The sequence below is a fragment of the Balaenoptera ricei genome, chromosome 1, assembly GCF_028023285.1.
Source record: "Balaenoptera ricei isolate mBalRic1 chromosome 1, mBalRic1.hap2, whole genome shotgun sequence".
Lineage (NCBI taxonomy): Eukaryota > Metazoa > Chordata > Mammalia > Artiodactyla > Balaenopteridae > Balaenoptera > Balaenoptera ricei.
In genome coordinates, this window is record NC_082639.1 from 55,969,296 (window position 1) to 55,985,790 (window position 16,495).

Genomic DNA, 16,495 nt, shown 5'->3' on the forward strand with positions numbered 1-16,495 from the left:
CTTTCATTCATCCACACCATGTACCATAAAAAGCTGTCACCTTAACCAAAAGTTATTACCTCATAGGGGTAAAATTATGAGAAGTCACTTGGTGAACAAACCAGATTACAGCACTATGTTCTATGATCTCCTTGGAAATTTTTTAACTTATAGTTCCATATATGCATGAAACAAAGTCTGAAACAATAGACACTAAAATATTAACAAAAATGTTTATGAGTGACATCTTAGAATTATTTATTTCTCATTTTCATAAAATGCAAATACGTTATTTCTTTAAAATGTTAAATAAATTTTTAAAGAATTCAGCATTAGCCATAGCAAATTTCTAATGACTGCCTCGTAAGGGCCAATATTAGGCTTACATCCTGACTTCTCTAAAAGTAAATGCAAGAATGGCTAACAGTATTCTATATGAAACTACTTTTTGAACATAGCTTGGATAAATTATCTAAAATTAATTCAAAAATAACTCTTCAGAGAAGCAACTAAAAATGCAAGGGCCTAATGTCTCCAGAAAGGAAACATAATACAGATCAATGGAGATCCCATAAAATATGTATCTTTCTTGTATAAAATTAAAAAGTTACAATTAGTTTTAATTCACAGCCTGAAGCTTTTTAATGACAAAAGAAAAAGGTAAAAGGAAAAGAAGAAATAAAAACCTTTCCCTCCTCAGAGGCCCAAGTCAGGGTTAGCAGATTGTCTGCTTTGAGGCACCCTGTTTCAGTCATAAATACCTCGACCGAATTACTTCCCAGGCTTCATTCCCACGGTGAGAATGTGCTGAGAGCAGGCGCCGCTGCAAGAACAAGACAAAGACAGGTGCATGTGGTAGGCGGGCAGGGCCTTGAGTGTGACCAGAGGCAGCAGGCCTGAAGACCAGGCCTCCAGGAGGCTCTGTGAAACCAGGTGGCAGCAGAGGCACCCGTGGGCAGCTGGACTTGAGCAGACTGTAAGAGGGGAGGCATTACAGGCTGTGCAGTTCCCCAAAACCAGTCAAGAGCAGTGCAGCCACGGGGCACAGTGGGTGAGTACAGGGCTTGGGGCTAACTCAGAATCACTTCACCTCTCTGAATCTCAGTTGCCTGAAGTCTCAAATGAAAGTTATACAAGAGGGCACCTTTTTATCTGTAATGACCTCTCAACACTTTGTTTTTGCTGTTCTTAATATAACTGTTACCTCCATTAAGGTCTAATTAGATTAGGGGTGCTATGTCAAGTGGTTTTTCTCTTGACAAAAGGAAAAACACAAAAAAAGAAATGCCAGCCAAACAATCAAACAGGTCTTCCACAAGACAACCCACAGTTAGTGTCTGTGCCTGGACTCATGTGATCAATACTACTCTATTACTGACCAGCTGCTCACTAGCAGGCACAAGCTGACTAGGACTAGAAGGATAAATAAGAGGGACTTGGCCCCTGACCTCTGCAAACTCCAGTGTGGCAAGGGCCGAAAACAACAGTTTGCCATCTCTTCTCCCACGAGATACTGCCCTTCATAATATCCAAGGTAATGACTGGACCCTACATCATCCTAATTTCTCTCAGACAATTTCCAAATCTCCTACCCACAAATACATCTTAGACGTCTCAGAACTATTTGAACAAATGGGTACATATTTAGTTACCTAAGTTCTACATCTGACTACCTTCCATATCATTTATGACTCAATCACAAACTGAGCATGATGCTAAAGTGGTGGCCCACAGAGGTCTTGGGTGAGTCACTAAGTACTCTGACTCTTAGTTTTCTCTGTTGTAAAACTGGGGAAGGAAGTGTCCCTGGGAGGCTTTGCTTTCTTCAAACTTTTAAAATTATTATAAGATGTTATGGTCATTGTGTAGCTACAAACCCTTAAACAGCACTTACTAGATAATGTCTATAAACTTAGAACTAAATATGCTGGCATTTCATAGCAGACCTGTCTCCATGATCTCTTAAAACCATTAGAGCTATCAGTTCTAACCTAAGAAAAGTAAACAAGACTCCAAGCCAAGAAGGAACTCGTTTGACTGCTTTCCTTGCCTCCCAATAATCAAAGCAATATTCTCAGAAGTGTCTGGCTCCCAAATACCTGTAAATGTCTTAATTCGGCCAAGCATAAGCAGTATTTTCATCTGATTGGTAGCTGCATGGCAATATTCCTCGTTCAATGTTGCCTGACGTTCCATCGATTTTTTTCTTACTGAAATATATCTAGCTACAGAAAAGTATAAAAAACCATTGATTTTTTAAAGAGGACTAAATAGGTCTCCTCACTGGATCCCTACTATGTGGCAAACACAATGGTAGTGGTTGGTGATACAAAGGTCAGCCACAGATGAGGAGAGACAACTAAGCGAATTAGTGCAATAATGTGTATACCATTCCATAACGTGTCTGGTTCAAGAATGACACATAAGCCTTTAAAGTATATCAACGAAGGTAATATACTCCAACAACTACACTGGTAGTCTTGAGTTTATAAACAGTTGGGCCTTTTTAAAAATTCATTCCCAGTTGGTTGTTTGATATCTGGAGCACATTTTCCCCCAATACACACTACTATAAATGTGGTTAGGTTTCCAAGCCAACACACAAAAGACCAATTTAACACAAAGTATCTGAAACACTATACAGCTGCCCTAGCAAATGAGCAGAAAATATTACTGCAGCCAAAGAGAACCATGAGTGATCTTGTCATCTGAAAGCTGGAGTTTGAGGGAAAGTCAATGTACGTTAATAAGGGGTGCAGATGGAGTGGTGAGGAGGTGCCTGTAGTTTTAGGGCAACTAAGCTCAGGGATTTTGAGACCAAGAGCCAGGTAAGCCTGGCCTGACTCAAATCCAAGTTCCCCCAGTTAAAAGCTGGGTGCCTTTAAACATGTTATTCAACCATTCTAAGCCTCAGTTTATTAATCTGAATGACTGGCACAGAATAAGCATTCCATAAACAATACTTTACATACATTTTTTTCATTTGCTTGAGATTACACAACTTTCATCTTCCTTGGAATAAAAGTATCCTGAACATATAGCTGGGATTATCAGTCACTATTAGAAAATGTTTGGGGTTTCACATAAAACAAAAACAGATTTTTTTAAGTGTCTAGGCAAGAAATGTACAAAGAAGGGGATTGATGAAAGTGCATTACACATGAGAAAAGGGTAGCATGAACTAAAATGCAGTAACCAGGAAGAGACTGAAGACAGAGGGAAAAGACAGGTATATGATGTATGGAGGATTCTCCTGATCAGAGAAGATATGAGAGGGAATCTCAGGGACTTTCCAGATGACTTACTGGCTGTCTATACAATGAGAAGATGGGAGGATAACAAATAATAACAGTGGCAAACCCTTATAGGATGTTGTTATACAAATATACACACTTGCTCGTTTAATCCTTACAACCCTATAAGGTAGTGGTATTATCCTCATTTTGCAGTTGAGAAAACTGAGGTTGAAAAACTTGCTAGTAAAATAAACTCAGCTTGTAAAATAAAGCAGGATTCAAACCCACAGATGCTGGTTCCAGATTTGGGAGTCCAAACCACTATCTTATACTGATGCTTTTGTAGTAGTGGGAACCCAGCTATTTGCATAAGTGGGCTTCCTGCATCAGAAGTTCATAACTTGAATAATATGTATCTATAAAGTCCCCACTTATAAACACATAAACGTTACATAACATTACATTTACAGACTTTCTGGCAATATTCAATATTTGGGATGGGGGTGGGTAACTAACATTTATTAAATGCTACTGAATCTCAGGCACTGTCTGAAGCAGTGTTCTACCTCATTTAACCTTCACAAAACCACCTTGGTGATAGGTTCTATTAAATCCACTTTACAGTTGAAAAAAACTGAGGATCAATTATGAGCCCAAAATCACAGAGCTAGTGTCAGAGGAAAGCCTAAGACCGGCTCCTCCTGGTTCTAAGTCCAGAGTGCTTTTCATAACACATCTAGTATACTCAGATCCAAACAGGTAATCGTGGGACATGTTACATAATAACCAGGTAATATAAAATAACAGTAAATCAAGTTCGATATTAAAATGTCAAAGATATTTCACAGGAAAATACTATATTATCTTTTGGACAGCTAAATTAACCCAATTACCCGTCTCACCTCCCACCCCCTCATCCCTGTCAAAAAAAAAAAAAAATTCCTTTCAGATCCTCTTTATTACTTAGCACCTAACAATATCAAATACAACATAGGTGGCTGGAGACACTTCTCCAAAAGCCTAAAACTGCTTCAGAAGCATTAGGTTGGAAAACAGGATAGGAACGCGTTCCATGGGTTCTCATTTAAATGCCAATGTCAGAAATAAAAGGGAGGGGGGACAACTAACAAGACAATAGAAAGAAGGCTTTTTTAAGAGTTGAAGGGTTTTCCAATTAGATCTCAGTAAAGCTGGGGGACAGCGGAAGAGTAGAAAGTTTTTTGTTTTGTTTTGTTTTTGTTTTGTTTTTAATGAGAGCGCTGCAAATTTGACTTCCAGCTCTGCCATTTATTAGCTTTGTTTGCTCATCTGGAAAATGATGCCATTAAGATCCAACTCTCTGGCTATTAAAAGATTAAATTAAATATCAAATACAAAGCATGTAAACAGCTGACGTAGTAAAAGCTGCCTAATCTTGAGTCTCATCCTCTTGCTCCCTCTCCTTCCCATTTGACAAGATGTGCTACACACCCCACAAACCTGGGAGCTACCCCAAGCACAAGTTCACCAAAAGATTGAGAAAGTGCTTTTCTCATTTTCCACCAAACCCACATCATGATTCCCATATTGCCCCAGAGCCTTTTTGCCTGCTTCTTTCAAGATATTTACCATCTTGGTGTCACCTCAGGTTGGGTAAACCAAGGGCTTAGTATTTATTATTTAAATTTCTATTTCTCACCAAAATATAAGTTGGGGCTACTCATATAAATATATAAGACTTACACAACAGAACCATTCATTAAAAGGAGGACTTAATACATGTGAAAAGTGATCTGGTGGGAGACTGAGGCAGGGAGATCACTGTAAGAAAAATGAATAGCAACCTAAAATAAGCAAATAACTTGGCCTCGAGTTTTCAGGCAAGGAAACATTATGATTTACAGAACAGTCTTTCTCTTTTTCTTTTTTATAAAAGGAAACATATCAATTCCTGAAGAGGAACATCAAAAATTTGCCTTAACTTATTTATTTAAGCCACTGACAGGACGAAGAATACCACCATAGTCTTCCAAAATACTTGGTGATCATTCACAAAACTGTACTACTTTATATAAGAATCAAGGATTTAATCTGGCCAAACTCCTTCTAGTAAAAATGTTCCCACTTTGAACCTCTACAAATTGTCTACACAGGATTTAGCATCTACTCAATAATAACCCATGTATCTTCTGTGAAAGGGGATATTACAATGAATAAGTCCCTGTCCTCAAGAACCTTGGGACTGCACAGTGGAGGGAAGTCTACAAAGGAACTGAAGCACAAGGCAGAACACAATGCCCTAGAAAAGAGGACCACACACCACTGAAGCACTAAGTATACACATGCCTCTTGTTGGGGGTTGGGGCGGAGAGAACAGGGACATCTGAAGGGGCCTTGAAAGTTACAGAATTGTGACAGATAGAGAGCATGAGGCACGGGCAAAGTCCGTGGAGGAGGAGGAGGAGGCAGAAAAATATGAGGAATGTCTGAGGCACAAATGCAAAATAGTGAACAATCTATTTTGGCACAGAAGAAGAGAAATGGGAGAATAAGCTGAAAAGTTGAAATCTTATGACAAGGAGCCTGGAATACTACAGTAAGGTGGAATTTGGACTGTTTTCTGCAGGCAACGCAGGGCTTCCAAAGGCTGCGGTCAGGGAAATTCTGTGACCTGAGTCAAGCTGCAGGAAGATTATCCAACGTCTGTATGGAGGACAGACTGGAGGGAAAGGCTGGAAGCAGGGAGACTAGGCTGGAGATTACTGTGATCCCCCAGGTAAAGAAAAGCTAGGTCAGAGGCAGGGAATGGCGAGAAGACAAAGAAGCCACACACTGGGAGGGAGCACTCAGAGGGCCTGGCAGACTGCTGGATTGGGGGGCGGAGGTGGCGCGGGAGGGACGCAGCAGGGTGAGAAACCAAGATGACCTAAGGCAGGGGTCAGCAAACTTGGGCCTGTTTTGTACAGCCAAGAAGCTGTACAAATTTTTACATTTTTAAGTGGTTGGGAAAAAAATAATATTTTGTGACAAGTGGAAACTCGAATGTCAACGTCCGTACGTAAAGTTCTCCTGGAACACAGCCACACTTGTTGGTTTACATGTTGTCAATGTCTGCTTTAGTTCTGCAGTGGCAGAACTGTGGAGTTGTCACAGAGTGGCATGATCCTCAAAGCCGAAAATATTTACTGTCTTCCTCTCTACAGGAAAAGTTTTCTGACCACTAGTTTTGAGGGTGGTGAACAGAGATAGTACTAAGAAGAACAGAGGAATCATCCACTGGGTTGGCTGGGTCAGAAAAAGAGATGATATTAATTCTGGAGCAGTTAAATGGGAGGTGTCAACAAGACATGCAGGTAAGGGAGCCCAGAATGAAATGGAAAGATCATCCCACCGTGGGGCCTAGGCGCCTGCTGCTCCCTGCCTGGTACTCTTCCTCCAGGTCATGGCATGAGCTGGCTCCTGCTCATCATCTATCCTTCAGGTCTGAGCCCAAATGTCATTTCCTGAGAGGTAGCCCCTCTCTCACCCACCTAAGCACTCTCTACCCATGACCGTACTGAATTTTCTTTATCGCACGTAACGGCACCTATTTATCGCCATGTTTAACATCTTAGAATGTTGGCTCCTTAAGAACAGGGCCCTGCCTCTTGTTCCCCACTGTGTCCCCAGTGCCTTGGCCAGTGCCTAAAGCTGCTCAGCCGGTATTTGGGGAGGTAGGGAGCGGAGAAGAAGGAATATGAATAAAAGGGACAACTGGAGCACAGGTGAAAGCAGGTCATCTGCACAGTTCTAGGAATAAATAAGATCTGCCGTTCTCAGAACCTTTAGGAAAGTCTGTATCGGGGGCAGGCGAGAGAGGAGAGGAAGAGAAGACACCAAAGAGAAGAGAGCAAAGACACAGACAGAAAGGAGAGAAGTATTGTGTCTCAGAAGCCAGACAGCAGTGGGGTGTGGGACATCTTTCAGAAAGGGGGTGTTTAGCAGCATCAAATGCTTTAGATAACAAGCGCAGAAAAAAGGCCTAAGTGTGACAGCAAAAAGTCACTGGTGACCTCAAAGAATAAGTCTCAAGTGTGTGGAGGTGGCAGTCAGGTTGCAAAGGGTTGAAGAATGAGTGAGTGGGAGGAAGTAAGGCTTTCAAGGCATTTGGCGGCAGAGTGGGCAGAGGTGCTCTGGGTGTGGTGGGGGGTGGGGGGGATCCTTCTGTTTTTCATACAGTGACTCAAGTCTGACCTCACCAGCCTGCCTCTCGGTCCTCACTGCTCCAGCTGCAGTGTTGGTTCCACCTCAGATCCTTTGCGCACGCTGTGAGCCCGCGCTAGCAGGCCCCTCACTCTCTTAGCCCAGCTAACTCCTTCACCCTTCAGATTCCAACGTAAAAAAAAAAAATGTATCACAAAGACCCCCTCTTCTTACTGCCCCCCACCTCTGCTTTATACCAAACTAAGACATCTCTCCAGGTACTCAGCATAATTAAAACAAACAGTTGAATAACTGTTGAATTATTGTGTCTTCCAGTAGCAAGGAAGCTTCTGAGGGCAGAAACCAGGCCCGTCTTGTTCTCACATAATATGCAATCTACAGATAATTGTTACATAATGGAATGAACATGAAAACCTGAGAGCATTTTTATCTCAGCCAGTTTGTGCATCCCAAGTGGCCTACTTCCCAAATCCACATCAAGTAGGCTTACAATTTACGTTCAGGCCAGTCTGGCTTCCTCTGACCTCCCCTTCCTACTTCTGACCAACTGAGTGAAGGTCATTCTAAACAAGTAAAAAGATGGGGTGTTTTGGAGATAACACCAAACATCAAATGCTTTTCCCAATTAGGTAACTGATATACAGTGATTAGCAGACCTGCCTAAGGTTTTACAGATGGCTTTACCAGAACAAAATCGTTCAGAATATTAAATTTAGGCATTAAGCATCTTCCTTTTTTAAGTCTGTACTTTGTGAATTAGCCCTAAAATGGGTTTGCAGGTGTACCTGGCAAAGCATCCAAACATCCAGTGCACTTCTTTACTGTATGAGTCACATCTGTCTGCCCCCCTGTGTGTGATCCATTAAACTAGTTTAATAACAAGATTTTTCACTCGGAAAATATACATTTGGCAGATTGTTTTCTCCCTATTTTTCTTCTGTCTTTTCTCTCACCATAACATAAAAGATTATTTTAAATTCTACTAATTGAAAAAAATTGCTGTAAGTTACAGCCTTGCTACAGTTGAGATTAACTGTGCAAATACGCCTGCAGATATAATTGTGCTTAACTGAATGAACTGTTATCAGTTCTAATACCCTTAAGCCCTTTGAAACACCATTAAAAACAAGAGTTGCATTAATCACAAATTGTTCTAATCTATTTCCACTTTATACATTCGAACTTGTCTGAATTAATGTACCTGAAATTAATAGACCTAAATTTATTCTTTTAAATACCTACAGGTCAGCCTGTTCACCATTTGAGCTGGACTTCCCTACCTACTGCACCCCCCCCACCCAATAAAAATTAGGGAGTTCTACTGTTATTTTCCTTCTCAAATAGGAAGACAAGGAAAAGAGACAGCTAACGTCTTTGGTATCAAAGCACATGTGATGAGACTATCATCAAGAGCTCTTTTCCAACGACATGACAACTACTGTTCTTGAGAATATGAATAAATGCAACGTAAACATTACTGAGAAAGAACTACAGATATATTCAAAATATGATTAGGAGGAAGGACCAACTTTCTGTACAATTTTATATTTGGGGTAAATCTTGTTTTAGGAGAATGCAACACATACATGGAAAAAGAAACTAATAAAACAGCATTCAGAGGAAACAACATATATTTAAGAGTTCTCTTACACTTTTATAATTCCTTAAACAGCAAAACTCCATAGCATGTTATCTGATTTATAAGATTTTAAATTTCCACACAACTCTGAAGACACCATTTTACAAACAGGTATGCCTGTGCCTTTCTGCCAACAGCTCACCACTCGCTAAGTAAACTGAATCAGGGAGAGCAACACAGTATTTTTATATTGACTTTCCCGGGAAGTCTAGTACATTCCTACCAAATTATATACCTTGGATGGCATTTAAAGTTAAATTAAAAACAACTTTGTTTCTCATTTTTTCTTAAAAATAACTTATCTACCACCTTGGTGCGGTCTGTATACTAAACTCTTCTAGATTTGAGAAACTGCCTTCTTTAGGTGCCTAAATGTTTTTGACTTATCCATTTCTAACTGAAGCCTTTGCAATATAGAATGTATCAGCTACTCTGTTTTGCATTTAGTGGGTCACACTTCCCTACCATCTTAAAGCATTCCGAATATAATTTGAGCTCTTTGTTTTTAACACAAAGCATATTCACCAATAAGGAGGAAAAAAAAAAAAAAAAGAGAGCACGCGCTAACAAATGTTTAGCTCGCAACATGTACCTGGCACCATTCCAAAATCTTTAGGTGTATTTAGGTGTAGTCACTCAATCCTCAAAACAATCTTAGAGGTAGGTACTATCTTATCTTCATTTTATGGATAAGGAAACAGTCATAACTTGCTCACGTTCTTACAGCTAGGATCAAACCAACAGTCCAGCTCCAGAGCTTCCAAAAACACAGATTATGAAAAACAAGACTAAAATACAGTAAATCAGTCTGTGTACCATCTAGAGGCATAATTTAGTTGACCTGATTTAGTCCCCCGCACCACCCCAACTGGTGGGTTCCAGCTGTTATCCCCTTCTCCGCAGATAGCCACAGCTCCCCTTTTTAAGTTTTGCAGAGGCAGCCTCCTCTTGCAGATCTCTCCAATCGCTTTCCCTGGAGAGTGAAAGCTCCTTCTGTGAAGCAAAGACTCCTCACTGGGTTTTCCCGCTGAAGAAAACCTCTTCTTCAGGCCTGTCCTGTCGCAATCCTGACAGCAGCTTCTTACTCCACCCCCACCTCTGCACAACACTTGCACACCTCCCAAGCCCTCAGGTTGCCCTTTTCTGCTAGAGTCCAGAACTATCTGGCCTCATTTCCATTATGCTCCACAACTTGACCTCTTCTCTTCTTAATGGACTGGTCATTATCAACACCAATTACTGTACTGTACTGTACTGTGAAAGTGACACCTTCAATATGCTAGGGTATTTACGATGGCATTCGCCCCTCCACTAAATGGCCCCACCCAAGGTGCTTCACTTTTTGAGTTATGGCTCTGTTTTTCATAAACCTCTCCTCATTCACTTCCAATATAAAAATTAACACTGCCTGCCTCAGAGAATGTGCCTTCCTGTATTCATCCTCTTAACAATTCCCATCTCTTGCATTTTTTGTATTCAACCTCCTATTAACTTGAAAACCAGTTAGGTAGATTGTCTACAAATCCTTTATAAATTAAAAGCAAACCAAAAATAAGTTTTACTCTACCATAAGGAAAGCATATATAGACTTCATGACATCTATTTTGGCTCTAAGCATTTTCTATTTCCTAGTAGTCTTCTGAACAGTTGATAAGTGGTGGATAAGTAAGGAATATTTTCTGTGCTGGGGAGGATGAAGAGTTGCACAATGGTCAAATGAAGCTGACCCTTTATAGAACTGTCAGTGCTTCATAGCTGTTTCATTTTCTAATGATGTTATTCTTGAGCTCAAAAACAGTGAATGGCTTCCCATCTTCCCTGTTCATTCATTCAACACAGGTCACAGTCCCTGACCTCACACTGCTCACAGACTTGTGCAGTCTTCACAGTCTGGCCCCATCCTGAATGTCCAGCCCTACCTCCTTCTGCTGCCTCTCAGTACCCTGCTCTAGTCACAGTGGCTGCCGTGTATAACCTGCAACTGAGAAACTCTGAACAGGCTCAAGGGTCTTCCACTAGACTGTAAATTCTATAAAAGCAGGGTTTTTGCCTCTTTTGTTCTGTTTATTCACTCCCTGAGACTCATAGCAGGAGCTCAAAAAGTATTTACTGAATGAATAAATGAGTGAACAAAGTGCTGTGTGAATATTACTGGTAAGTAAATTCAGTTACCACAGATTAAAAATATCTGAACAAAGACCAGCTCTGTCTTCTGCCTAGAGTAGACTTAAAGAAATCTTCGTTTTGCTCTAAAGCAGGTCTTGCCTCAGGATCGGCAGTTTACTCACAGAGCACCAAGGAAAAAAATGTGTGCCCACTGCCAGCTGTTAAGAATCACAGATCATAAAACCTCAGAAGTAAATATACCACAGAAATGAACTTAAAGTTTTATGCTTTCTTGTTGCCTCAAACTGCCAAAAAAGCTGGTGCATTTCAGAGGAAAGAATACTCACAGGAAGTAGTTTCCTGCCCCAGAAACCCGGTCATTTCAACATGGCAGCTGTTTAAAACCCCATGTTACCATAGGGTTTTCGAGACAGGAAGCAATAGTGGCACACCTAGCTGAATTCAGGGGAGAGCAAGAAGCAGAGAGAAAACAACATGCCAAACAAGAACACGGCTTGGAGGTTAGCCCGCAAAGTATAAAAATAGTGAACCAATTCTTCTAATGTCTCCTATAATGTAACTGCCCGTACATCATATTTATTAGAAAAGAGAAAATGAAGGGCATAGAAACGAACAGCACCTTTCTTGGTCACTACTGCCGCTTTTTTCATCGTTAACTCTTCTTCCAATATAAATGACTCTAACAGAAAAGAAATTGCTAAGAACGTGATTGTCCTTAAATGGAAAAGGGAGTAGACCATGGATGACTTTTCTCCTCTACTTTCTACTTTCCTCTATGTTCTAATTTTTTTACGAGTTTTCCCTCATTATAGTGAGAAAATAATCCTTATGTTTAAAAAAATAATACAGTTAAAAAATTTATGTTCTAATAATAACATAACTACATTAAATAATTCCTCTACCCAAAAAAATGAATAACAAAGAATTCAGTAACATCAAACCATCCAATCTTGGCATTCAACATACTGCCTCAACCCCTTTCCTCCTCAATGACCAGTATATATAACAATTCATCTATTTTTAAAAAATCATGTCTTACAGAGAACAGACTTGTGGTTGCCAAGGGGGAGGGGGATGGGGGAGGGAAGGACTGGGAGTTTAGAATTAGCAGATGTAAACTACTATATATAGCATGGATAAACAACAAGGTCCTACTGTATAGCACAGGGAACTATATTCAATATCCTGTGATAATCCATAATGGGAAAGAATATAAAAAAGCATGTCTCTATGTGTATCACTGAGTCACTTTGCTGCACAGCAGAAACTGGCACAGCACTGTAGATCAACTATACTTCAATAAAAAAAAAAAGTCTTCACAATAGTTATAATTTGCATAGCACTTCAGTTTCCATCCATTATTTAGCTAATTTTTCCCAACAGCTTTGTAAGATGGCCAAGATAGATATTTTTATTTTCATTTTACAGATGAAGAAAATAGGGGCCTGAAGTGAAGCAGCTTGCCATGACAGAAGCCAGGATCTTCTTGTTACCCACCTGGCATTCCAAAACAGGATTTCTCAAGACCAGCACTACTGACATTTTGAGCCAAATAATTCTTTGCTGTAGGCGGCTGCACCATGCATTGTAGGATGTTGAGCAGCATCCTTGGCCTCTACCCACTGGATGCCAGTAACACTGCCTCCTCTCAACCCCACACCCCCCCCCCCCAGAGTTCTAACAATCAAAAATGTCTCCATAAACCTCAAATATCTCCTTGGGTGCACAATCATACCCAGCTGAGGAACACTGGTCTAAAAGAATCTGCGAGGTTCTTTCTGGCATCTTTATTCTATGATAAGGCTCCACAGAACACTGGACCACCATAAGTCAGACCGTCACATGCTGCTTGCTCAGCAGGATTCAGTAATTAATCAATTCCCTATCCACTTAAAACAATTTTTTTAAATGTGGAAATGAACAAGAAAAACTTCCTTGTAAATACTCACATCTCAGATGATAAATCTTCTAAAAGCAATGACCCCATTAGAACATAATAAGTATATACATAATAAAGATATATAAAATAATGTGTGTGGGGGGAGGAAACACTCAACAAAGGAGTCAGAAAACAGACCTTGGTCTTTGTTAATAAACCTTATAAATGGGCTTCCCTGGTGGCGCAGTGGTTGAGAGTCTGCCTGCCGGTGAAGGGGACACGGGTTCGAGCCCTGGTCTGGGAAGATCCCGCGTACCGCGGAGCAACTAGGCCCGTGAGCCACAATTACTGAGCCTGCGCGTCTGGAGCCTGTTCTCCGCAACGAGAGGCCGCGATAGTGAGAGGCCCGCGCACCGCGATGAAGAGTGGCCCCCACTTGCCGCAACTGGAGAAGGCCCTCGCACAGAGGCGAAGACCCAACACAGCCATAAATAAATAAATAAATAAATAAAATTTAAAGTAATAAGGAGGTACCACTTTAAAAAAAAAAAAAAAAACCTTATTAATGCAGTTGTACCTTAGTGTCCACTCTATTAAAATGGGTATAAACCTATACATTCTCAATACTTGCTTCAGCTGGGTTTCTGTCCAAATATATGTGTTACTTACAGCTACTCAGAAGAAACTGAGTGATAACTTCAAAACATTATTAGAATCTGTGGTCTGCAGCTGAAACCACTAGTGTTTGTGAACCCAGAATCTTAACTGGCAGACCTCACTATCCCATTTAAAAGCACTCAGCTTAAATTTCTTCATGCCATTTAATGAGTCTCTTTTCCTGCAAAAGCAACTTTGCCCTCAAAATTCCTTACTTTCTACCAGCTTTTTAGCAAATGCTTGAATTGAAAACATTTTGCAAGCTAATTCCCCTTAACAACTTACATCTGTAAAAGGTAGATACCAATTGATCAGAAAGATAATTACAAGTACATATAGAGCATTAGCCAAATTGATATTAAGACTGACTAAATTACAACAAATTAAAATGTAGTTATATTTCGGGAAATGTTTGAATTATTTTATCTATGTATGTATTATTTATTCACCCTCTATCATCACTTCCCAATAATAATAAGCAATTAGTATACTGTGGAATAGGGAAACTAAACTGGCTTTATTCAACATGGAGTGTCACACTGCAATCCTAGTATTAAAAAAATACATTTTTGTAGCTATTTAGAGAAACTAAGATACGGTGTAAGTGCTTAGTTAATATGATATGCAAAGTTAAGAGGTTGTGACTATTCCTATTCATAACGTCCACAATCATGCAGGTATGATGTACTTGCGTCTTTAAATGTGATCTGGATCTATACATAGGAGACATTTTCTCCATATTACAATGCATATTGTACCCAAAGTGTCTGGTACCCTTGTAGCCTCCATTAACCTTCACCACAAAGTACAAAAGAACACATTGATCCTTCAATAAAAACGACTGCCTGGTCTTGAAAAACATCAGTCACCCAAAGCAAAACCCAGAAACAACACAAAATGGAGTTTTGGAAAGCGAGGAACAAAAATGTAATCAATATAAAATGTTCATCTTAAAAATTTTTTCCACTGTGTAAATGCCCATAACTCAAATCTTTTTTCTAAAAAAAAAAAAAAGCCAACAAACACTCCATGATCACATCTAGTTGTTTCTGCATTATACTCATCAGTTAACTATGTCAGGTTTTTAATGCTTTCCTCCCCCAAAAAAGTAATAACAATTTTATACAGCTGTAAACTCCTGCCACTGAGAAAAAAGCCCTGGACTCTTAAAAAAAAAAAAAAGTCAACAGCATGTATCCAACCAGGGGCGTAAGACAGCTCACAGCCACGTATTAAGAGAAGTGGCACGGAGGACTGGATCCTCTTTCCCATGGACACACAAGAATTAGCAAAGAATATACAATCCAAAAAAACAAAAAAATGTGCACAAACACCTGGCAATAATCATACCCTTTATCTAGTCCCCTAGAGAAGTTCCTCGGTAAACACACATCCAAGGCGCCCACATCCCTGGAACCTAGGGGAGTGACTTGAGAGGGGTGTTTACTAGTCCTGCTAAAGCGACCTCTCCCTCTGATGCTTGGCGACCGCGTGCGGATGGGGTCTGAGGAATTACACATGGAGCCAGAGACCAGCCCCAGTTTCGGTTAACTAGTCCCTTTACAGTAGGACTCGCAATTCCCCGAGTGGCTCGCTCTCACTGTTCCTCTTCCTTGGCCATCTCGCCCAGTGACCGTCTTTCATACTTTTCGCCCGCTATACCTGGGGCCAGGGTCCCAACAGAACCTAAAAGAAAGGGGGCGTCTCCTGAGTCCCCAGACGCCCCCCTGCCCCAAACAGGGCCCCAAATCCCAGAAACTTTCCCTCGCTGAGATGGCAAAGAAGTCAAATGGCTAAGACCCTCAGCATCCGTCCTGAGGCCTGAAAAATCCTCCTTCCGCTCCCCGGCAATTCTGTCAGAGGGCTGGCGGTCAAGTTCTCGGTGCAACCGCGAGGGACGTCAAACCTCAAGCCCGCGCCTGTATCTCAGGGTGTTATAAACAGGATGTCAGCGCGTCCCAGGCTTGTTTATGAAAACTTGGTGTGCGCTCTGGGGGAGGGGGCAGCGAGCCTTAACCTTTCCCCTTCGGGCCTGGGGCCCCCGGCCCCTGACCTCCCGGCACCGGCCGGCTCCGCTCAGCTGGAAATCCCCCGCCTTCCCCGCCCGCCCCCGCTCGCCCCCACCCTGCCCTGGCCCGGCTCGGCCCCCAGGTCCAGAGCCGCGCTCGAGCAGCGGCCCCGGGTGCGCGACGCGCGAGGCCCCAGAGCGGCGGCCGCGTCTCCCGCCAGCGCCGGGCTCCGCGCCCCTAGCCTCCGGGCGCCGCAGGCTTCTCTACCTCCACTCGGTGACACTCACCACTTCCGTGTGCGCCTGGGCCGGGGGGCTCCGGGTCACTGCGCGGGTCAGGGTCGGGCGGCCCGCTCCCTAAGCGGCCAGCCCCCCAGAGCCCCAGCGTACACGCGCCGGGGGCTGAGGAGGGGGCGCGGGGTGGGCTACCAGGGCTGGGGCGCTGGGCTCGGCAGTCAGCGGCTGCTAGCTACTCCGCGGCCGCCGCGGCCTGCGCTACCCGCCTCCCGCCTCGCCCCGCGGCTGGCCCCACCTACCACCCCGCGGCCGGCCCCGCCTACCACCCCGCGGCCGGTCCCGCCTCCTCGTGACGTCACGCGCGGCTGCCCCCCCGGAAAGGGGGGCGGGGACCGCGGTGAAGGCGGAGGCGGCGGCACCGCCTCCGCGCAGGACCCAGCGCCTCTAGCCTTCGCGCCCCGCCCCCATGCGGCTTCGCTCACTCCTCCGCCCCTCACTCGCTTCTTTTCACCACGTATTCTAGAAACACCAATGCAAGAAGAGAGATCTTC

The 16,495-nt window shown here is 42.4% G+C and overlaps 1 protein-coding gene across 1 annotated transcript in view; it reads right to left on the reverse strand.

Annotated features, from left to right (window-relative positions):
• The window catches only part of JAK1 (Janus kinase 1), a 144,041-nt gene extending 127,817 nt beyond the window's left edge, over positions 1-16,224 (reverse strand). The window contains exon 1 of the mRNA XM_059924029.1: positions 15,996-16,224. The gene's annotated coding sequence lies outside the window, so the exon portion shown is untranslated. The remainder of the gene's footprint in view (positions 1-15,995) is intronic.
• Between the last annotated feature and the right edge of the window lie 271 nt (positions 16,225-16,495).